This window comes from Cupressus sempervirens, chromosome 6, assembly GCF_028749045.1.
Source record: "Cupressus sempervirens isolate cs-2001-9-10 chromosome 6, ASM2874904v1, whole genome shotgun sequence".
Classification (NCBI taxonomy): Eukaryota; Viridiplantae; Streptophyta; class Pinopsida; order Cupressales; family Cupressaceae; genus Cupressus; species Cupressus sempervirens.
Genome location: NC_143123.1, coordinates 543806696 through 543827230, shown reverse-complemented (window position 1 = coordinate 543827230; position 20535 = coordinate 543806696).

Genomic DNA, 20535 nt, shown 5'->3' with positions numbered 1-20535 from the left:
CAATCAACACTACATATACTAAAAGTTCCTTTTGTAATCGAGTGAGCTCAGTTAACATTGGTTTCATCCAACTTTTCCTTCATTAACTAAGTGAGCTTGGTTAACACTCATCTTCTGCAATCTTTCCCTTGGCACCCAAGTGAATTCAGTAGATACTGCCTTCTAAACTAGGAAAACTCTGGAATGCTTGGTAGACACAAAAAACTATCTTCAATGCCTAAGTGAGTTCGACATGCATTGACTGGTAATGAAATGAAATTTTGTGTAACATTAAAGACAATACATAATTAATCAATTGTTCCAACACACACATCTTGAATTTCTAGAACCTTTTGTGGAATTGATGACAGAGCCCCAATTTCATCTTTTGTTGCTTCAAAATATGAATGATTTCTAAAATTAGGTGGGGGATATTGGCTAGTCCTCATGATTTGTGTGGTTCTCTCCTTCAATATTTCACTTGTAGTTGCAGACAATGCCACTTCAAACTAGGGTTCTAAAATGGACTTTTTTTTAACAAACTCAGAAAACAACTAGATCAAAAATGAAGTTTTCACTTATTGAATTTTGACAAATTGCCAATGGCACATGGTGATTCACTTGCTTTGTCACTCAATTTTCCTTGATTGCCTCTGAATTTCTTGTGTAGTTGAATTCTCTCGATAAAGTGAAAAAGAATTCCCATATTTGATATATAGCTTCAATTCTTGCTAATAAGGTCTACAATAAATGCAATGTTACTCTAGTAGGTGCCCAATAGTTGTCTTGGCCTTTCATCCCTCTTTTCAAATACTCATTCACCATTACCTTGCTCAGTCAATACATCAGCTCAATCATCATAAGATCTTAGTTTATATTACAATGGTTGATCAATACAAACTATAATACTAATGGTCAACACTCGATAGTAATACATATTTCATTGCCTAATACTTCTTTTAGATTTTTCCTAATTAATCTTGATTCATGTTGAAATTGACTTTTAACCAGTTACTTGTTAGGAACTGATGTATGATATTTCATTAAGTATACAATTCCTACATATCTTCTTTTTCTTAGTTAGATAAGGTGTGATCACCTAATCTATTAGATTGGGTGATCTGAAGATTTCTTTTTCTAGTGCTTCGAGCTTGTACTATCTCTTTCCATGCTTTCCTTACCTCAGTTTTTCCTTTTCCTTTATTTATTTCCATTGTTTGGTGTTGGTGCTCAGGTTCTATAGTTCTTACTAACATTTCCAACTTTAAGACAACTAAAACAAACTAGGTTTCCACTCAACCATTTCTTATAGTTACCTCTAAAATGTGTCTTTATTTAATTCTCTAGAATGTTCCCATGCTCTCCACAATAATGACAATTATACCATGTGTTATAATACCAATTGTAAGAGTTACCTTGCTTATGTGCATGTGTTTTTTTTCCAGGTGTCTAGTTATATTTTGCGTTGGATTTGCATTCATGATCTCTATGTCCATATTTCTAATAGTTGTAACCATGTCCCTCAAATATAGGTGAAGTGGGTGCATTTTTTTTCTTTGATCTACATTCATGTGCTTGATGTCCTTGCTTCTTGCAATTTAAATAGTAACTAGTAAACTTAGGTTTAGGATTTTGCATGTACCATTTTTGCTCCTACATATGTTTGCATTGTGTCCAAGTTTATCACAATGGTCTCAATTAGGTTTGTCTTTGGATTTTTCATTTCTTTGCTCTCCATTCTTTGATGACTCTCCTACCTTAATAGATGAAGAGTGGTTGTCATGTCCTAGACCAGAAGTATCATTAGATGACCTTGGTGATATCATCAATTCTTCAAAGTATTTGATAGCTTCACTTGGTTTGCTCATTCTTTCTGGCATTTATTTCTCAGGCCTTCAATAATTTCTTAGCTGGTCACTTTGTAATCTCAGATTTGTGATCTCCATGTCCTTTCTATTCAACTCTTGATTTGTAATTAGTAACTGGTTCATCATGTCCAGCTGATTTTTTGTGAGCTTTTGCATCTCAAATGATATTTCTTCAAGTCTGGTATCCATTTTTCTTTTATCTTCCTTAGTCATGGCTTTGTCTTCTTTTTCTTTCTTCTTTTTTTTATTCACTTCACATAATCTTTTTGATATAATTTCTTGTTCTCTCTTGAGTTCTTTGACTTCTTTATTCATAATACTATTCTTCTCTAGTAGATCTACTATTGCTACATCATTATCATCAGTAATATCACTATTAAGAAATCCTTGTGTATCAACTTCCTTTTATTGTGTATCATTTTGTTGAATGGCCATTTCTTTCATTTTCTTTAAGGTTTTCCTTAACACATCTTTTGCTCCTTCAAGTTGTTTCAATATGATATGATATGATCCTCTTAAGTTGTTAGACTTTTTCAAGAGAACTAAACTATGATACCAATCATTGGAAATGTTAATGGGAAAAAAGACACATAGAGGGAGGGTGAATAGGGATCTATAATGCTTTTTATTGATAAAACAATTCATACCTAATCCATCTCATATCTCTAATCTTATACCATATAACCATAAACATGTAATGCTGAAATGAATTATATCTAAACATGACATCCATGAAAATCATCAACACATAACACAATAATTTTGGTTATACAAAAACACTTCAATATGAAGGTAAAATTGGGGTGGGGATTAAACCAACAAATCTTCAATGTTGTAACAACAAAGTTAATCTATTAGGGTTACAATTTGATCATATAAGATGATCTACCATGTGAGGAGTTTGCTTTATTAATAGTGTTTAAGACTGTTAGGTCTATTAAAATATATAGCCCACCAATATAACTGAGAGGGGGTGGGAGTGAATCAGTTATCCAACTATTATCACAATTATCAACATTAATAATTCTTAACCATGTGAGACACATAAATAGAAACCATAGCAATAAACTAATGCATAATAACACTAGATATGTTAACTAGGGAAACCCTTTATTAGATGGAAAACCTCAGTGGGGATGGTACGCACAAGATGATATACTAATATAAATGTTTGTTGTTAGAGGATGGACCCTTTTATAAGTCTATAAATACATTCAGTACACATGAGTCCTTGTTAGGAGACTTTGAATCTATGTTAGGAGATTTCAACCCTATTAGGAGTTGTGCCAACCTTCATAGGAGTTGTGGAAGACAGATGGACCCACTATCCAAACAGCTTTAGGGTAAGACCAATGAATCTATGGTCCAAATGATCTCTATATTATTCCTTGTAGAATAATAGATGTGAAATGTACTTCCTATATATATGTCCTATCAATTGGACCTCTTCTCCTTTTAATCTTATAACCAAATCACAAAACTCACATCCAATAATCCCTTGGATCACTTACATGCATTCAGTAAGCACTCTACTCCTTTTTGCCCTTCGCACTTCATACAATAATGGATACAATATAAACAAGGAAAACATCTTTCCTTTATACCATATCTTCAAGATATTCCTTGAGTCAGCCTTGAGGCTTTCCCAATTAATTATAATAAAATAATTAATTAATTACAATTACAATAGCACTATTGGCTAACAGTCTAATAAAACTTCTCACACATATGACTTTAGGCCTTGTGCACTCACTAATGTCACTAGAAGACTATCCTCTATCACTACTTGACTACACAACTCTTTATTGCATCTCAGATGTAAGATAGAAATTAAACATCAAGAACTACTTTCCCAATACTCTATTTCTATAGCACTCTTTGTCAATTAGGTACAACTTCCATACAACTTTGACTTAGACTCTACACACTTAATGACATCATTAGGAAATAGTTTGGAACATGTAATTGATTGCACATCACTAGACTATTAAACCTTTTTTTGTACTATCAAGATCTCTATCTTCTATTGTGCTAGTCTTCATAGACTTACTACTATGTTGACATCAATGAAAAACACAGTCATGAATGCAACACGTCAATACTCTCTAATGCTTAAGATACTCCCCCAAAGTAGTATCATCAACATTCATGCTAACAATCTCCCCCTTTGGCATTGATGGCAAGATAGATGAATAGCATGTAAGTTCCAAGAATACCAAACAATATTATGTTGTTGTTGTTACTTCTCTCATCTTCTCTAGGATCAACAACAATTGTTTACACTAAACAACTTTCCATACATTAGAATTCTTCTTCCTGCATATCTCCCCCATAGAGATATTCCTCCTTCTTTCACACATGAATCTTTCTAAATCTCTCTGATAAGATAGAGATTTCCATGGATACTTCTCCCCCATTTAAGGTTTTTTTTTTCCATACAAAGTGAGGAATATTTTTCATGCATACTTCTCCCCCATTGACATCAATGAAAAATGCATCATTATGTCAATCTACTACTCTAACTCTTCAACCAGCTCAAGTGTCAAAAGAGACTATTCAATACCAAATACCAAGAGTTGTCAATGACTCAGCACATAAAAAATACTCCCCCATATAGGAAGCATCAACATCTAGTCTAGTTTAACAATAGTGATATGTACCACTGGACTGATGCATTCTCTGCATCATCTACTCTAAAGTAGGTAGGGGCATAACCCCAAGCATACCTTTGAGGTACTTGAATGTATCTTTAGGTAAGGGCTTCATAAAGATATCTACAATATGATCTTTAGTACTCACATACTCTAATTTGATTTCCTTTTCAACCATCTTTTCTCTTAAAACACGATACTTAATAGATATATGCTTAGTATTATAATGCAATACAAGATTCTTAGACATAATCACTATACTCGTGTTATGAAAATATATGATAACAGGTTCTGCAAACTCAATTCTTATATCCTTCAACATTTTCTTGATCCACATAACTTGGTTACAATTATTTATAGCTGCAACATTTATACCTCAGTTTTACTATGAAAAATGCAATCCTGTTTCTTGCTTAGCCAAGAAAGCAATCTTCCTCCAAGAAAGAATGTCCACCACTAGTGCTCTTTCTATCATCCATACTACTTGCCCAATTTGCATCAGTATAGACACATAAAGTGAAATCACCTGATCTATCATACCATATCCCATGGTTAGATCTTCCCTTCAAATATTTGAATATGCTCTTTACTACTGCAATGTGATATTCCTTAGGATCAGCTTGAAATATAGCCATAAACTCAACTACATTTTCTATATCTGGTCTGGTGTGAGTTAGATATTACAATCTTCCAATCATTGACCTATACTTCTTCTACTCAACTATAGGTGTCTCATCTTTGCTAAATAACTTGTGACCAGTTATCATAAGTTTTCCAAAAGGCTTACAACTTTCCAATCCAATCTTTTCAACAAGTCTTTTAGATATTTAGCTTGTGAAATGAAAATACCATCATTGTTTTGAATAATCTACAATACTAGGAAAAACTTCATTTCTCCTATCATGCTCATTTCAAATTTATTCTTCATCTCATGAAAAAACTTATCACTTGCTTCATCATTACCTCCAAATATTATGTCATCAACAAATATTACTATTATCAAAAAACCATTCTCTATTTCCTTTAAACACAAGTTACTATTTGCCATACCTTTAACAAATCCAAGATTTTCTGAATGCTTGTCCAACCTTGTATACTAGGTTCTAGGTACTCGCTTTAGAACATATAGAGCTTTCTTCAATTTGCATAACATATCCTTCTCTTTTGTCAAAGAAAATAATTTAGGCTACTCAATATATACTTCCTCTTCAAGTTATCAATTTAGGAAGGCTGATTTGACATCCATCTAATATACTTTGAACTTCTTATTTGCTACATATGCCAAGAACATTCTTACTACCTCCATTCTTGGTACAGGTGCAGATGTCTCCTCATAATCTATTCCTTCTTACTATAAATACCCTTTACACACAAGTCTAGCCCTGTTTCTTAAAACTTCTCCTTGTTCATTCATCTTGTTTGTGAATACCCATCTAGTTCCTATATAACATTCTTGTCTTTTGGTCTAGGAACTAATTCCCATGTATCATTATTCACAATCTAATCTAGTTCTTCTTTCATTACTTGAATTCGATGATCATATTTACATGCTTCATCTATGCTCTTAGGTTCAACTTGAGAAATCAAACACAACTTTTCATTAACTCTGTTCCTTGTCATCACACCTCTATCTAAGTTACTTCCAATTATCTGGTCTGGTGGGTGATTATTTGTCATGTTCCTATTGGAGGTGGGAGTTGCTAACTCAACTCTTATCTCTTTTCTTGGTTCAAATTTTCATTCTTCTTTGTGTTTAACAATTTGTACATCATTTTGCAAATCATTGTTAGTCTCAAAGAAAATGTCAACATTCTTCCTAATAATTCTAGTATTATCTTCTTCTTTACAATCATCAATAATAGTTACCAAGGCTATCTCTTCTAATACTTCCTCTTTCTTAACCAATTTAAGCTCACTATCCTTATCATTACAATCATTCAAGAATCATTCCATACTTGCTTTAAATTCTTCATCTTCATGGGAAAGTGAACTCTTTCTAGATTATCTTACTCTCTTAGGACAACTAGATGAAAAATGACCAAACTCTTTACATGTCCAACAAATGAAAATTTTCATACCTTTTGGCTCCCTTTTCATAATAAGATCAATACCCTCCTTGGTCTTCTTGTATTCTTTAGCTATGAATCTTCTATTCTTTTGTATGCAACATAAGGATTCTAGATCTAGAAAATTAAGCCTCAAATCTTTGCACATATCTGATAACTCATCAAAAAATTCTATCTTCTATGAGATGAAATTTCCTCTATCTCACTTCAGACTATCTCTTCTTACCATGATCTCCCAAAGTTGTTAAGCTTTCTCTTCAAGGAACTAATGCTCTAATACCAATTGTTAGAATATATAGTCCACCAATATAAGTGAGAGGAGGGGTGGGGGTGAATAAGTTATCCAACTATTATCACAATTATGAAACTTAATAATTCTTAACCAGGTGAGAAACATAAACAAAAACCATAGCAATAAACTCATGCACAATAACATTAGATTGTTAACTAGGGAAACCCTTGATCAACACTCTACTCCTTTTCACACTTCACACTTTATACAACAATGAATACAATACAAACAAGGAAAAAATCTTTCTTTTATACCATATCTTCAAGATAATTCTTTGAGTCGACCTTGAGGCTTTCCCAATTAATTATAATAAGATAATTAATTAATTATAATTATAATAGAACTATCAGCTAACAGTCAAATAAAAATTCTCACACATGTGACTTCAAGGCTTGCACACTCACTGACATCACTAGAAGACTATCCTTTATCATTGGTCGATTGCACAACTCTTTATTACATCTTAGATGCAAGATACTAATTAAATATCAAGAACTGCTTTCCCAATACTCTATTTCTATACCACTCTTTGTAAATCAAGTACAACTTCCATACATCTTTGACCTAGACTCTGCACACTTAACCACATCATTAGGACATAGTCTAGAACATGTCCTTAACTATGCATTACCAAAAAATCAAACCCTTGTCCATACCATCAAGATCTCTATCTAGTACTCTTTCAGTCTTCATAGACTTACTGCTATGTTGACATCAATGTAAAATATAGTCATGAATGCAACATTTCAATACTCTTGAATGCTTAGGATACTCCCCCAAAGTAGTATCATCAACATTCATTCTAACAAGCTCTTACCTTGTGAAAGGATTTTACACTTACAAAAAAGTAAGCACTATGTTAGGAAATTTAAAATAGGTCTGTTAGAACCACTCTATTAAGAGACTTTCCTTGATTCAATCTGTTAAAACTGATTCAGTACCCGACCCTTCAATTTTCTCTAAAATTTGATTATAGATCTCTCTCTGAAAATATGATGTCCTTATCTAATATCTTTGTTCTATCTTTTACTTCTTTGGTTTCACTGTTTGAACTCCTTTGCTTTGTACTTAGCTTGTTTTCTTCTTCACTTTTCTTCTCTTCACATACACGCTTATGTATATGATTCAAACACTCTCTATATTGATCCTAGGGTAGGAACCCTTCTTAAATAGATAATACTTGAAGGTTCAATATTAGGATTAATGATCCATTTGTTGGAACATTCAAATAGGAATAATGCTTTTGAGAGGGGGGGTGAATCAGAAGTACTGTACTTTGACCATTAAAACTTTTAAATGAAAGTAGATTGCATGCATATAAACACATCAAACAATTATGAAAAACACATATGCATCACTACATAACACTTGAGATTTTGATAACCTAAAAACCCTCCAAAAATAAGAAGGTAAAATTGGGGTGGGTATGATACTCACAAAAATTACTACAGCAATAATGTTTAACCACTTTTGATGGTCTGCCTTGTTAAAGGCCTACCTTGTTAAAGGCTACAACACATTTTTGAATGTGACCTTGTTAGAGGATTTACAAAAACTTTACAAGAAGTGTTACCTTGTTAAAGGATTTAATCACATATTGAAAAAATCTACAAAATAGTTGTTAAGCTAACCTATCACCATAGGGTTTCTTTTCTAATACAATTGCTAGAGAGTATTAGGTATAATAAACCTGATAGCTTACAATCCTTCGATTGCTGAATACAGGCACTTGATCTACTTTCTCTAATCTTGACCCTTTGTGATATGATACTCTTCACTCTGAAAATAGTTTTCCTTACAGACCTTCATCTATCCACACATACAATGAGATTTAGTCTTCCTTATAAAGACATTTGAAGACTTAGGGTTAGGTATGGATCTACGATCCATATTGAATCTCTGTTTCCTACTCATTCCTTTCACATTTACTATTGGTTGCATGCCTTTTCCATTTTTTTATTGGCTGCATGTAGATTGCATAGGAAATACAAAAAGATTTGATTTTATTATTTAATCCTTCAAGATTTGTCATATGTTGGCCATGAAAATGGTTTACATCTACATTTGTAAAGTTACAAACTCATATGTGCATTTTGTGTTGCTCGACACTTATTGATTCCAGATGCTCGACACATGTAACAAATTGGCTTACTTGGCTCCTGTTGTATTTCTGTATTGCTCAGCATTGTCTATGACTTGACACTCAAATACCACTCGACACTTGTATCATGCTCAGCACCTAAAGTCATTCGGCACTTGATCTTCACTCAACACCTGATCTTCACTCGGCACCTGAAGGCTGCTCGACACCTGAAGATCACTCGGCACCTGAAGGCTTTCTTGACTCTTCTCATGTTGTGGCTCCACATACATGGTGTACTCGAATCCAATGTAGAAAGTGGTTAAGTGTGTTGGTACTCAAGTGTCAAAAACCATTTTGAGGCTAACACAATTTTTCATCCTTTTTTCATTTTTTGTTCTGATTTTTTGATTGGTTAATCCATTTTCCTAGGGATTAGTACCATATGAAAAAATGCATAATTTTATCCATAATTATCTCTTCAATCCTTATATTTCATGTAGAGGTTTGATAGAATGATTTACATAAGTTTTTTTGCAATTACAAACTCATATGTCAACACTGGTTTACTTGACAATTGAATGTTCTGACACTTGGTCATAACTAACATTCATGCTATCACTTGGCCTCCACATATTATGTTCACTCGACAATAACTGACTTTTAGCTTGCTCAATATCAACTAAATTATTTTTCTTGTATGCTCACTCAGTCTCAACTAGGGTGCTTAGAAACCTTTAACTTCTCAACATGTGTTGATAAATAAACAAGTTTTTTCATAGCTCAGCCTTCTTTGGATGGTTCGATCATAGTGATGACCATCCAATGTTGCCTTGGAAATAACTAAGTTTTAGACACTAATAGGAAACTTAGGCTTAGAGATCAATACCAACCAATCCATATGTCTTCCCAAAATCTAACAAAATTCCCATCTCCAATTCTTTGCCTGATACCTCCCTTTAAATACTTCCTAGTCTTAACAATATTGGTCCATATCCTTGATCCAACCAAAAAACCTTCATTACATAAAGAGCTTTATTAAAAGGTATTCCTCCCAAGTATTTGTCTCTCACAATGTGGCACCATCTAGCCAAATCCTATGATAGTCTCCAACCAATTTTAGTCATGAGAGCCTTATTTAAGTTCCCTATTCTCCTTCAGTTCAAACCCCCTTTAGATTTGGTTCTACATGCCTTCTCCCAGCTAATAAGACTAAATTTCATCTTCTCCTCTCTTCTCTAGCACAAAAATTTTCTTTGCATTTTTTCAAGGATGTCTCTAAAGTAGTTAGATATCTTAAATAAGGACAAAAAAAAACTAGGAACCCTTGGAGAGAGGCAATAATGAGTTGTAATTTCCTTGCATTACTGAGAACCTTACCTTTCCAACCCATCAAGTTCCTCTACATTCTTTCCACCACTGTGTTCTAAAATTGAGGTGTATCTTTCTTCATAGTAAGGGGGAGGCCTAGATATGTGTTAGGGAGGCCCACCACTTAGAAATTTAGTTTCCTTGTTATCCTTTGTTGGAGATCCATATTTGTGTTGAAGAAATATAGTTTACTTTTTTAATAGTTAGTGTGTTTTCTAGAGACTTCAACATATTGATTCAAGATTTTATTTGAGGATTCAACTTCCCTAATAGAGGATAAACCATATAAGAAGGTATCATCTACAAATTGTTGTATAACCTATGGTGGAAGAGTGATATCTAGTTTGACTCTCAAAATATTTCACTAAGTAACTATAGCTAGAAGGTTTATTTCCATAATTTCAGCCACCATAATGAATAAGTAGGGTGATAGAAGGCTTCCCTGTCAAATCCCCCTCATAGCTATCAATAATTCCCCTGGAGATCCATTTTTCAAAATCAAGAATTGAACAATGTTAATCATTTATCCAATCAAAGAGATGAACTTCTCCCCAAAGTCAAACTTTCTGATAATTTTGAGCACAAACTCTCTCCAAAACTTGTCACATGCTTTTGAAATATCAAGTTTCATTGACTCTTTTCCATAGAATGAAGAACCGCATGGGAGGTTATCACTGCATACATAATTTGACCCCCATAGAAAAAAATCATTCTGAGTGGAGCTAATAGCCTTGTCCAGAATGGGCTTAATGTAATTCACCACAACCTTGGATAAAATCTTATAAATGGTATTGTGCAGGATGACTGGTCTAAACTCCACAAGTCAAGTAGGATAACCCATCTTTGGTACCATAACAATAAAGGTCTGGTTCATCTCTTTAAGGATTCTATCCATTCTGATAAAGTCCCATATTGCATGAACAAGATTGTCTTTGATGATATCATAAAACTAATGAAAGAAGGCTAGGGGGAAGTCATCCAAAATTGAAGCCTTAAAGGCTCCCATAGAAAAAATTGTCTCTCTAACCTCTGCTTCAGACACATTTCAGATCAAATCTTGATTTGTTTTGTTATCAACCATTAGGTTTATAACCTCTAGCAAATCAATCTCTATATTTTGATCCACCTAAATCTAAAGAGGATTATATATTTGATGGAAATATATGTTATTCCAACCCCAAATCTATCTATCATTGTGGAGATCAACATCATTATTATCAAAGAGTTTGTGAATATCATTTCTCCTCTTATGTTTAAAAGCTGATCTATGAAAGAATGTTGTATTCCTATCCCTTTCCATAAACCACTAAACCCTATATCTTTGTTTCCAAAAGACATATTCTCTTTGAGTAACTTTCTTCCATTTCCTTTGCCAACTCTATTCCTCCTCATGAGTGATAAAGGATAGGTCCCCTCTTGCCACACTCTCCTAAAAATCCTCAAGTTTACCATCAATTTACTTCTTATGTTTGAATATGTCCCAAAAGTAGGATTTTTTTCCAAACCACAAACTCTCTTCTAATATTATTAATATTCTTACCTATGTGAAACCTAGTTATATGTTGGACTCTTATATTCCACCATTGAGTAATATAGCCTCTAAATTGAGGATGAGAATTCCATGTTATCTCATACCTAGATGGTTTCTTCTTGTTGGAATTCCCCCACAACTATAGAAACCTTATAGTTTTCAATAAATAAAGAATCCCTCCCCCCCAAACCCATAATCTCCCTTGGTATTTGGAGCATAAAAATTAAAGAGAAACTAGTTATTGACTGTGTCAAAGAAGGATACAAAAAAAATTTAGGGTGACAGTGAAGCTCAACCCTATTGATTTTATCGAGGTTCCACATGGTAGCTATCCCTCTAGAGGCACTAGCAATTTCATTGTAGGAATACTTAGCTCCTTGCCAAATGTAACCTATAGCTCTTCTAAACTTATGTTTATTCATATTTACCTCTTGAATAAGGATAATATCTACCTTATAATCATAGATCATATTTTTTAGAGAAATTGTTTTCCTTAGGATTTTAAGACCCCTAATATTCCATGAAATAAACTTAATTTCATACCTTTTTGAATTTCCTTGAAGGTCCTCTTCCACCCTTGAGCAATGTCTCAAGAATTCGATTTTTGTTCTTGCCACTCTTGTTTGGTGGCCTTCTAGTTATTGTCTAAGAACCTACATCCACCATTGGCTATCCATGAGTTTTCTTCCTGGATTCCTTCCAACCCCCATCCTCAAAAAATGGTGACATGGTTTAAAAAGAAAATGGAGGGTCCTCCTCACACAAAAGAGTGACCATAAGAGCACCCTTCGAGGAAGGGAATTCTTCCCATTGGGTGGACTTAGGTGGCCAACTCTCCATGTTCTATGCAATAGTTTGTGGGGTTGAAAAGGAAAGGGTTTCCTCTAGAACCCCCTCATTCCTTAGTAGGGGAAAAGATTCACCCTTAAGGGCTTTTTTTTCCTCCTTGGTGGGGGCATGAACCACATGTTCTTCCCAAGTATCTGTTGGTATCTCTCCTTCCTCTAGTTGACCATTGGGGTTTTCCTTATTTTTCTCAAGAGAGGAGACAACCTTCTCAATGTTTTATATAAATGGGCGACCCTTCAATTGATCAACCTTCTTCTCCACATCCCCCTTATGGGTTTTTGTGTTACTTTGAGAAAATCCTAAGGAGGAACTAGTTCTTTACTAGGTATACTTTCTTCAATGAGTATCTCCTTCCCTTTTTTTCTCTCTCCTTCATTCATATGGGTTTTGAAGTTGATGACCACATGGCCATATTTCCTAAATTTATGGTAGTATAAGTCTGCATTCTCATAGCTAATAACTTTCTTCCAAGTCCCCCATTTGGATTTTAAAGCTATACTACTTGGAAGGGCTTTATTCATAGCCACATTAACAAAAAATCTATCAAATCCTAATCAAGACTTGTGGAAGATGACAATGTTCACTTTGATAAAATGACCAAAAGAGTCACCTATCCATCTAAAGATCTTTTCATCCCAAAACTCTAAAGGAAGAGCACGAAGTCTAACCCAAACTAGAGCCATTATCTAGAGATCAATACTAGGGTTGAAACCTGGTTTCTATTTGGCCAACACTAGGTGGTTAATACCAAAACTTCATGCTCCTACAAAAACATGATTTTGGTCCTCCTCAATAGAAAATTTGAATAATAAGAGAGTGTCTTCCACTACAACTACCTCCACCGATCCTTTAAGTTTCTACTTAGTTGAAACCTATCTCCTAACTATGTCAATAGTAGGCCTATAAGACAAAAAACTACCCACTAAACTTTGAGAAAAACCCCATGAAATATTGTCAACAATAGAATCTAGAAGAAGGATCTGCAGACTTTCCTCCTCATGAGATATAGTTGGGAGATCTCCACATGGGGCACCTAAGCTAGGATGTCTCACCAATGCTCCTTTCATGTTCTATATTAGAATCACCACATTACCTACCTTCTCCAAGTTGACCTTAGTGCTAGTAATTTTTGGAAATGCCAAGTCACCTGGAAACCTCAAATCAATCCCCAAAGTCAACTTCCTGTCAATATCTAAGGTGACCCTAGCATCTCCATGGACCCCATTAGAGATGAAAATCCAAATATTTGGACAAACTTTTGGATTAGGAGTGGGTGTTCAAGGGAAGATTCTACCATGGAAGGAGATTAAAGTGAGGTTGCAGAGCTCCTCATTTTTATGCATAATACTAAACTTATCCTTTATCTATAAATTTTTATTATTATGGCATGGGTAGTTTCTTTAGTATTTCATCATTTCTAGTTTTTTAATATATTCTTACATTACTCTATAATTGTCACCAGTTACATTATATTCTTTAATATGTGATAATTTGACACAAATTTTATTCTATCTTTGAGCATTTTTTTTAGGTGATTAATTTTCAGCTACATATAAGATTGACTCATAAATGTTATATAGATAATGAATTTTGTTGTAGTTAAAGCACCACAAAAAAAGGCAGCTAAAACAAAGAAAGAATTTGCTTGGTTGCTTGATGACAAAAAATATATTTTAAGGTACAATGCATGATGTAATTAAAACAATATATCTTTCTACATGTTATGATGATTCTATATCCATAGAGTCATAATATTTTAATGGTACATAGCTTCTATTATACATTGTTTGATGATAGATTTTATTCTCCACTTCATAGGAAAAATATGTATTTTCATAGTAGTCTATGCTTGATATATTGTATCCATAGTAGAATCCAAAATTAATGATATTTTATTGTATTCAATTTTCCCCTTATTATATCATAATGACCATTAACTATAATTTAATTTATTTATATACGTGTCCATAATTTAAATGATGAAAATATGTAATTAGTATATTTTACTTTTGATTATTCTATTTATCCTTATTTTCTAACTATTTATATGTAGCATATATAATTATTGTTTACCTACTTCTCACCACATACATACACATTATATAATGATAAATAAATTTCACTAAATATTAATTTTATAAGATTATGGAAAAGGGGACTATAGGCATTCCAAAAAAACATGAATAAAAATTTCCCATTTAATAAAGTAAACTATATATAATCAAATAATGTACCTCAAGGGATTAGTTGTATTCATCATTTACACCCATATAAAGAGACATCACATGACATGCACAAGATAAACTAAATAAATCCTTCAGATTAGTCACCACATTTTATCCTTCTTTTATTTACATTATATGGACTCATGTTTGCGAGCCAACATTCTTGGATAACACGTGGATGATCTATTAAGATACTATTTGTGATTTACACCAACATCAACGGCCTGTATTATTATGTGTAACATTTTGTCTAATTAATATTTTATAACTATTTGTTATGTCATTTATACTATGAAATTTCCTAAATTTTATTTCCCAAGAAAATATATGTAAAGTCCAATGAAACAATAATCAAGGCTGGCCTCTTGGAGAAATCAAGGTCGCATCCGTTCAAGAAGACCATTATCTCTATAAATGAAAGACACTACACTGTTTCAAACATTATTCATCCTCCAATTCAATGAAGAAAGTCAGAGTGGGGGAAAGATAGATAGGGGAAAAATTATTAGAATTAAAATAATATTTCCATCAATAAATTGTCAAGGATAATTTAATGTGACTATCTAGAAATTAGACTTAAAAGGAAAAACTTCCCAGCCCAAAATGTGAGTTTAATGGAAAAGATAGGAAAATGAAAGAGAAAATTATTTTAATTAAGAGAAAAACATATTTTGAAATATGAATGTGGTTTGGATTCAGGCATCCAACCTTATGTTTGTACCTTCATCAAAGTAGAAATTGTGCTAATACAATGGGCTGACCTGAATATGAACAAGAGTAATTTTTTATTTGAAAAAAAACTCAAGGATAAATAATTTAGTCATCAATGAGGGCCAATTTGAAAAGGTGATTTAAATTTTTGAAACTAGTCAAACAAAACAATGAAAATGCTAAGCTACTAAAACAATGATAGTAGACCCCCTTAACAAAATTTGATGTGTTTCCTAAATGGGTATAAAGATGAAATAGAGTTAGTTCCAAAAATCAAACCCAATGCTAGCTACAACGAAATAGGAAGAGTGAATTCACATTAGGTCAATGGCATAGCTTTACTCATAATTCAAAAGGAAATATTTTCTACCATTGGAAGATAGATCCAAGTGAGTTGGTAGATTTGAGAAGGATTTCATGTCAAATGGAGATGAATTTTGAGAAGAGCATGTGGATTTACTCATGAATTCTACCCTTGTTCACTGCGTTCTTGCTCTGGTTTGGTTGGCATGCTCCCCCCCTCCTTTTCTTCTTTTTTTGTCTTTCTTTATTGTTGTTTGTCCTTTCTTTGTTTTTTGTCTCTTTTTAGCTTTCTAGGTCTTCCCAACCCTTCCTCCTTCTTCCTCATCCTTTTTTCCTTTCCCATGATCTTCGGGTTTTTTCTTGTGCCATAGTTTATAGTGTTTTGTTTCTTTTTTTTTTCATTCACTAAGTTGTATTAGTGTTGTGCCATTACACACACAGACACACAGACACACAGATATATATATATATATATATATATATATATATATATATATATAAACACACACACACACACACACACACAATTTAGGTAAATGTATATATATTTTCTTTGCATATAGGTGTGTCCACATGTATTTCTATGGACACACCTACATATATAGTTACACTGCATACACCTTATATACTAGTGTCGTCAGGTATATAGACCTATATCCATATATGTGTATCTATAGATAAATCTATAGACATACCTATATATATATATATATATATATATATATATATATATATATATATATATATATATATATATATATATATAATACATATACTTAAATAGTATATATATATGTGTGTGTATATCTACATATATATGTATATACATATAATATATATAGGTACATACACACACACACATATATGTATGTATGTATTTTAATATATATATATATATATATATGCATATATTTTGATATAGGTATAGATTTTAAGTTATTTATTTATTCTATTTTATTTTTATTTTAAAAAAAAATTAGTCGTGTAGATGCATTTATATATATTTTACCATAGGCTTTATATTAACTATTATATATTTATTTATTTCTTTTCTTTTCTTTCTAGGGTTTTATAGGCTCTCTTTCTATTATTTAGGCTTCCACCGCCCCCCTTTCTAGTGCATCTTAGCATATATGTGTGTGGCCTTGTTGTGATGCTCTCTTCTATATATTTGCACATACACAGATATATATATATATATATACATGTATATATACATCTATGTATTTACATGCATATACATATATAGATATATGTATGTATGTATGTATATATTTAGGTATATATACAAATATAGATATATATGCACATACATATACATACATACATACATACATATATATACATCCTTTGGTTTTTCCTTTTTCTATTTTTGAACTATATTTTTAGTTTTATTTTTATTTTTTTATTTCTTAATTGTTTAATTTATTTTTTCAGTTTGTCTAACTCGCGCGCGCGCACACACACACACACACACACACACAAGTCTCTCCTTTTCGTTTTGTCTACTTTTCTTTTAACTTTCTTTCCATTCTTTTCTTATGGACTATTCTTTTTACTCTTTCATTTCCTTAGCTTTTTAATTATTTTTCTTATTTATTTGTAGTGTTTTCATTATTTTTTGGTCCTCTTAGTTTCTGTGCCCCTCCTTTCTCCTCCTTTTATGTCTTCTTGAGGATACTTGGTCTGCATAATTCCTATTCTTGCACTCTCTCATCCTAATGATGGATCACATAGTGTGATTTGAAACTTTGATGCTCAAAAAACTCACACAATCTAATCCAGAAACATTGCTTTCATTTAGAATAAGGAAATTCAAATCAGAATGCAAACCTTAAAAAAGAAAGTTAAATAAAGTGTTGAAAAATGATGCATGCATGTAAAATACTTGTTGGATACAATTGTTCAATTGTGTGTTGTCTTTGATGTTAAACAAATGTCATATTAGTTGTCAGTCAGAGTCTACTAAGCTCAGTTGGTCAGCAAGGCAAAAGATAGAGTCTACCGAGCTCAGAAGGTTTGCAAGAAGGTTTATAGTGTCTATCGAGCGTTCTTAGACTTTACCTTGTGCAGATAGTTGTTATCGAGCTTTCAAGGTTAGCAAAGGAAATTCAATGTCTACTGAGCTCACTTGGTCATCAAAGGGAAATGTGGCAAAAAACAATTCTTACCGAGCTCTCATGGTTAGCGAAGAAAATTTAGTTCTTACTAAGTTCACTCGGCAACCAAAAGATTTCACAGAATTTGTAGTGATAACCGAGTTGAGATGGTTACCTCAGGAAATTATTTTTAGAGTGGTGTTAACTGAGTTGAGATGGTTAACTCAGGAAATTGTTTCTAGAGCAATGTTTACTGAGCAGGGTTGGGCAATGAAGGATTTCATTGTTTTGAGAAATAAAGTTTATTTGTTTAAATGTAATATTTGTAGCTGACTGATGTATGGTTTATTGATGAATGTAACTTGTAATTGAGCTGAGTTGAAAATTTGTAATGTATAAATAAAAGGTCAAGTTGTGGATTCTAACTACAAGTAATGAGTATGCAATGAGTTGATTGTGTGAAGAGGTAGTATAATCAAATTTTGAAGAAGGATCAGATATCCTTGAGGAGAAGCAGAGTTGTATCTAATCAGTGAGGATCTATTGAAGCAAAGTAGAGATCTATATTAGAAAAATTTAGTTGCATCTCATTTAGGTCACTTATCATTACTTTCTCACCATTGTAACAATATTTTCTAGATCCCTTAACAGAGTTGGTTTAATAGCCATTTTTTGAATCCTCTAACAAGGTGATAGTTTAGTTAAATTATTCTAAAGACCTCTAGCAAGGCCACTCTTAACAGGGTGATTAAATCCTCTAACAGGGTCACATCTAACAGTGTGTTTTTAACTTTTAATAGGGTTGGATCCTAATAGAGCTCACTTTAGAAGAGTGAAAATTGGTAGCTAGTTACTTGGTGGTTTTTCCCATATTGGGTTTCCAAGTTAAATCTAGTGTCTCTTGTGTTCATGTTATTTACTTTTGCATGCATGTTAACAATTATGAATGATTAAAGATTAGTAACAAGTTAATCTACCGAGTTACAACATTTTTGTGAATGTTTATCGAGTGACAATAGTAAATATCTTGTTCGACATCTAAGGGATCTATGGATTTTTTTTTGTGGTAACTGATTCAACCCCCCCCCCCCCCTCTCAGTTACTCCATCTATAATTCCAAAAAATACCAATGTCGAATATGTACTTCAATTTTTTTGTAAGATCTTCTGAATATTTTTTGAGTGCTTTTAGCAAATTTTTGTAGACGGAGATTAGATTTTTTTAAAGTTTCTTTATTGGTCATCTAGTGAGCTATTGTTTTTTTAGAGGGTGTGGGTTCTATAAAATACTACCTTCTAGTAATTTTTATGTAGATCAAAATGTAATTTCTAAGTGAGGTGGATCATAATGTACTTAGATATTAAATAAAGAAAATATTTTTCAGTGTTAAATTTCTTTTGGTATTTGGGGTTTTCTTAAATCTACAAAGTGGTATTAGAGCTAGTCTAGACATTGCTCCCTCAAGGGAGGGCCAAAGATCTAAGACTATGAGTGTAATATTCTGAGACTCTCCTATGTATGTTTGGAGGTTGCAAAAGTTAAGGTTGTTTATGACTTTAGGAAGTTATTAGCTAAAGAAGTTTGAAGAATTAACATGTGGAGAACATAGCATCTAAAGAGCGAGGTGGTGAGGTTTTTGGTATTTTTTGTTACATAGAGAGGACCCTATGAACAACCTACACATGATTTATAATAATTTCATTATAAATGTTCCATAAATATTGTATGTATGAAGGATGAGAACCAAAATCTATGAAGATTGTTGAGGAAATGGATGCATAAGACATGGTTAGGAGTTGTGCCACCAATATATGTGAGATTTGATTAAATATGAGGTGTTATGAGATGACCTCTCCCACATAAAAAATTTGGTCTACAGATGGAAAAATTCTAATATGTGGTAGACAGTGTTGCAATATGCACAATATGAGATGAGACTCTTTCAACTAGCTAATGACAAATAGAAAAGAAATGGTAGTCAACTTGAGATTAAAATCTAATTTTGGTTAGCTTTGACATAGAGCCTTCTAAAGTGTGCAATGATAATAAACAAGAAGAATTGTGTGTAGATGAGTTATCATAATTTTTCTCCATGTTCAAGAAAGGAGGGGAAAAGCTTGTGATCTATGACTCAAGAGAGATATTAATTATACATAATGGGTCTATAAGAACTGGCATAATTGTGATGAAAATTTTTCACAATGAGTTACATAGATTTAGTTTATGAATCCTCTTAGCCTCAATAAGGAGCATGTTGGAAAATGATGTAAACATGCAACTAGAAACATAAATAGTAATGCCAAATATGTACTTGAAGTTTTTAGAAAGAAATTCTAAATATGGTTTGAAGTGATTTTAGTAAATTTCATAGATGGAAATTAGATGTTTTAGAAGTTTCTTTATTGATAATTTAGTGAATTTTTTTCTACTTAGAGGGTAAAACCTCTATAAAATACTAACTTCTCATTATGTTTAAATGTAGATCAAAATGTAACCCATAAGTGAGGTAA